A 5,300-nucleotide genomic window follows, 5' to 3' on the forward strand; every position below is an offset into this window, starting at 1 on the left:
GAACAAAATAAATGTTTGAGTATAGTCTTTTGTCATTTATTGTAAAATATGTTATCTACGCTACATCTTGGTAAGCATCTTACTCTCCAACCTTCTTGATAAAGTAGGTGAGTAATAAATTTCTGAGCTTGGTGCATTTCCTCTGTAAGAGATCATTTGCATATTTACATTTTCATACTGAAAGAAATCCTAGAAGCTAAACTACAAAAGTTGTAGACTTTGCGTAGATAAACATCTGCTGTTTACTGGTGTTTTGAATCGCAAAGCTACCATTTAAATATTATTAATTCTTTTCTTCTTTATAACTGAGTGGGTGGGGATATGGGAAAGAATTGTAAAGAACAGTCACCTCTCTCTCTCTGTCTGTTTCATCCTCAACAGAGCTGAAGTTTCCACACCCAGCATGCCTTCCTCGTGTAGTTCAATTAGAATTGAAAGGGAGAAGATTTAACAGTACTTCACATTTCTCAAGAGACTACCAAACAGGAGGGTTTGTTTTGTTCATTGATAAAATCACTCTTCAAAGTCTTTCCTGGCTCAGGTTTTTAAAATGTTATATTCACTCTTTCTTGTTACTGATCCATGGAGAATATGCATTGGTCATTTCATAAATAGTATAAATGTTAAGTTTTAACAAGATGGAATATATTCATCATTCATTCATTTAACCAGTAATTCCTGAGCACTTAACATAGACTGCACCCTGGAAATACAAAGAAGAACAAGACTCAGTCATCATATCGGCTCTCATGGAACTGGCAATCCACCAGGAGGAATAGACCCTAAGACAGAATCGTACAGATTGCAAGGGTTACTGTAGTCAGGGAGGGCTTCTTGGAGGAGGGGGCTTTTGATCTGAAACCTGAAGGATGAGAATGGGCCATACATGGAAGAGCTGAAGAAGAATATTCCGGGCAGAGCTTAGCAAGGCAATGGCCTGGAGACTGGATACAGAAAGAACCAATGTGACTGGAGGGTGGTAGGTGAGGTAGGTGGTAGGTGAGAGTAGCAGAGCATGAGCAGAGTCTGTATCAGATCAGACCAAATCTCCAAATGTAAACATGGCTCGTTCCTGAAGTATTCCAGATGGAACACTCCTATCCTTCCATGAGGTAGGCCTAGGTGATCTACCCAGACTCCTACGCAGGTGAGCATGGGTGGTACTGATGCTTGGAAAGACTAGATAACCTGCTCAAGAAGCACCAGTGTCCACGGATCCCCTTTCCCTGGCACCAGCTCTTAGAGGGCAGGGGGAGGGTGGGTGACCCAAGGCTCACTCGCTGGTCAGGCCAGGATTAGGCCCAGGGGGAGTAAAGAAGGTAAGTTCACCCACTTCTTTTGACTTCATTATGTAAAGCTCTTCCCAGTAAACCAGGCCCTACCTGAGACTCCTTGGTGGGTCATGGCTATACCAAGAGAAGACGCTTTGCTCATGGGACCACCAAGTTCACTCCATAGACAGCCGTAGGAAGTCCTACGCTTGGGCCTTCTTCGTTTCAGAGAATCTGGCTGCCAAAGATTCCAAGGCCCCCAGTCCCTTTCTGTCTGTATGGAGGGCTGACCTGAATAAGCAGGACAATGGGAGAAGAGACACAGGGCCACCAGCTTCTAACTGTACCCTTCTCAGGAGCAGGAGACAGCTGGCGGTGTCTTCTGAAAATAAGGGAATGCCATATGTCAACTAGGACAGGGGTAGGCAACTTTTTTCTGTAAAGGGTCAGAGGGTCAATATTTTAGACATCACAGGCAACATATGTTCTCTGTCATGAATTCTTCCTTTCTTTTATCTATTAATTATAATTTTTACTGGGGTATAGTTGCTTTACAATTTTGTGTTAGTTTCTGCTGTACCACGAAGTGAGTCAGCTATATGTGTACATATTAATATATCCCTTCCCTCTTGGCCCTCCCTCCCAGCTTCCCATCCCGCAACCACCACCCCACCCCTCTAGGTAATTACAGAGCACTGAGTTGAGTTCCCTGCTCTATACAACGGCTTCCCACAGCTATCTGTTCTACACACGGCAGTGGACATACATCATTCCCAGTCTTCCAATTTATTCCCTGCCCAACCTTGTGCCCGCACATCCAATCCCTACATCTGCATCTCTATTCCTGCCCTGCAAATAGTTTCATCTGTACCGTTTTAACAAAACTTTGAAAGGACTATTCTTAGCTTGCAGAGCTTACACTGAATCTGGCCAAATAGTTATAGCTTGTTGAGTCCTAAACTAGACTGCATTGTCCTGTCAAATTCAACCTAAGGCTACTTAGTCTACATTACCTGCTGCATAAATATTTCTCTTAATCTTTATAAGAATCCTCTGAGATAGGCTTTATATATGACAACCCCATCCCCAGTTTATTCTGTTTAATGGTCAAGAGATGGAAGCTTGGAGAGGTCAAGACACCCACCCAAGGCCATGTGTTTAACAAATGGTAGAAGTAAGATCTGAATCCAGGCAGTCTATTTTCAGGGTTCCTGGTCTTAATCATGACACTATATAATCCCCTCAGTAACTGACTTTGGACGAGTCCATTTTTCTTTCACCCCCATCTGTGCAATAAGTGGAGACTTCCTCAGTGTGAGAGGTATACCTGATGCTATGGCAAATGGTTCCCATGGTTCATACACACAGCATGAAATAATGTTGATTCAAACAGTGAGATGACTGGCCTTTCAAGTCTCTTAAAACTTCCAATGATGTCAGGGAAAAAGGTTCAATCTGACTCTCACATATCTTTAACATCTCTTCAACATGTGCTAGTTTCCATTTATATTAAGAGCTTCCCATTTTTACTGAGTTTCAAGGTTCAGGGTCTTCAGTAGGCAGTGAAACCTAGCATTAATTTAGGACCACTCTTCTATTCTTATCATTACTTTCTCTTGTTTCACAGTTTCATTTTTATTGTTTTTATGATTATTTTCTGTTTATGTAAAGTGTTAGTGTTGCTATTGTTGCAATTCTCTTATTCTTTCCTTCATGGTTATAAGATTGCTGCTGAAGCTCCTGCCATCACATCCACACCCAAACTGATAAGGAGAGGTTTCAGCTACTCTTTTCTCCTTCTACCAAGAAAGCAAAAGAATTATACAGACATCACATTGAACAGAACATGTCACATGGTGGCCGGCAGCAGCAAGAGAGCCTTAAAAAGTGAATGTTTGGCTGGGCACTTGCCACCCTGAACTAATCAGGGTCCTACTTTCAGGGAAAGGGAATAGATTCCAGGCTTGGTAATAAAAGTGTTTACCATAGGCTGCTGCTAAGTCACTTCAGTCGTGTCCAACTCTGTGTGACCCCATAGATGGCAACCCACCAGGCACCCCCGTCCCTGGGATTCTCCAGGCAAGAACACTGGAGTGGGTTGCCATTTCCTTCTCCAATGCATGAAAGTGAAAAATGAAAGGGAAGACACTCAGTCGTGTCTGACTCTTCGTGACCCCATGGGCTGCAGCCCACCAGGCTCCTCCGTCCATGGGATTTGCCAGGCAAGAGGACTGGAGTGGGATGCCATTTCCTTCTCCATACCATAGGCTAGGAGGCTAGGGGGCCTTTGAACCTTCTTCTTCATGCCTGCAGAACATAGGCTTGGAAGTCAGAGAGATGGGAGGATTTGAGGAATTAAGCAGAAAGCCAATTTCTTTTTATATTATTTGCCACCAAGATACTCCTTTTCTCTAGTGCAGCCACACACCAGTGATCCATCATCACCCCTGAGAAACAACGTGCGCTGAGAAAAGCAAAAATGTCACGCACTCTTACAGCAGGAGGAGGAGTGGTGAGAAACCGTATGGACTCGTGCCTGTCGGCCACTATGGCACAAATGCCCAGCAAAGTGCCTTTGCAGTCTCTGTTGTGTAGAAGATGCGTTTTCTTAAGTGCACACACCTCCAAATATGCACCTTGGAAACTAGATCTAAAAACCTTATAAAATCTCAGTTTATGTTCACCTTCCTTACTACTATTTCGAAAACTTTTCATATTAGTGATTTGACCCCATAACATTTTGTAATGGCCCATTGTTCCCCAGGCACTTGCCTAGTGCTGAGGATACAGGGGTGAGCTAGATCCCCAGGCGGCACATATCCTGATGGAAAAGGCAGACACACACACACACACACACACACACACACACACACTCACACACACAGGAAAGCAGGAGAGTCAAAATATGAAGGTCTGGACCTGGAAGTCAGACTTCTGGGTTTAAAGACAAAATTTGTTGCTTTCTGGCTGTGTACTTTTGGGCAAATTTGGTTTTGGGCAAATTGCCTCTCTGTGCCTAGTTTCCCCATCTATAAAATAAAATAATGTGGATAATTATACTACGCACTTCTTAAGGATACAGTAAGACTGCTTTTTGGCTCATAGTGATAAGAACAGCTTTGCCAAAAAATCAAGAAGGTAAGCTGCAGTCAGTGTTTTAAAAGATTTAAAAAGGAGATGACAAATTAGCACGAACCTCATTTGATGGCTGTATGCATTACATGGCTTAATTTCCATAAAGTGCTTAGAATTGTGGCTAGCATGTACTACTGCTGCTGCTAAGTCACTTCAGTCGTGTCCGACTCTGTGTGATCTCATAGATGGCAGCCCACGAGGCTCCCCTGTCCCTGGGATTCTCCAGGCAAGAACACTGGACTGGGTTGCCATTTCCTTCTCCAATGCATGAAAATGAAAATGAAAGTGAAGTCACTCAGTCGTGTCCGACCCTCAGTGACCCCATGGACTGCAGCCTTCCAGGCTCCTCCGTCCATGGGATTTTCCAGGCATGAGTACTGGAGTGGGGTGCCATTGCCTTCTCCGAGTATGTACTAAGTACTCAGTAAATGTTAACTATTATCTTATTTTGAGCACAGAGTTTTTAACTGGATGTTGCACAGTGCTATGGAAGTTCCTTAAAGATGCCAAGGAATCCTCCAGGCCAGTTTTAACAGGCATTGCTGCCGCATTCCTGTGCCTTATTTGAAGACTTCTTCCTTCAGTCACTTGTTCAAAGATGCATTTCATTTGTGTGAGATAGAGAATCTGGCTCCAGGCATGGAAAACAAGGTTAAGATTGGGGAGTAGAATATAGCTAGACTGAAGTAGCAATGATGTGACTGAGCTTGCAAAACCCTGATGACATGACAACTCTCCTGTGCTATTTCTCATCTTCTCCACCCCCCGCCCCTTCGTTAGAATACCGATGACTGGCTCTTATATCAGCATTTCCAATAAAGTAAAAAGGGGGAAATACAGACCTGGGCTTCATGGAAAGTATTTTCACTCTCACAACCAGAACCTTAAAAAAAA

The sequence above is a fragment of the Bubalus bubalis genome, chromosome 9 (genome assembly GCF_019923935.1).
Source record: "Bubalus bubalis isolate 160015118507 breed Murrah chromosome 9, NDDB_SH_1, whole genome shotgun sequence".
Lineage (NCBI taxonomy): Eukaryota > Metazoa > Chordata > Mammalia > Artiodactyla > Bovidae > Bubalus > Bubalus bubalis.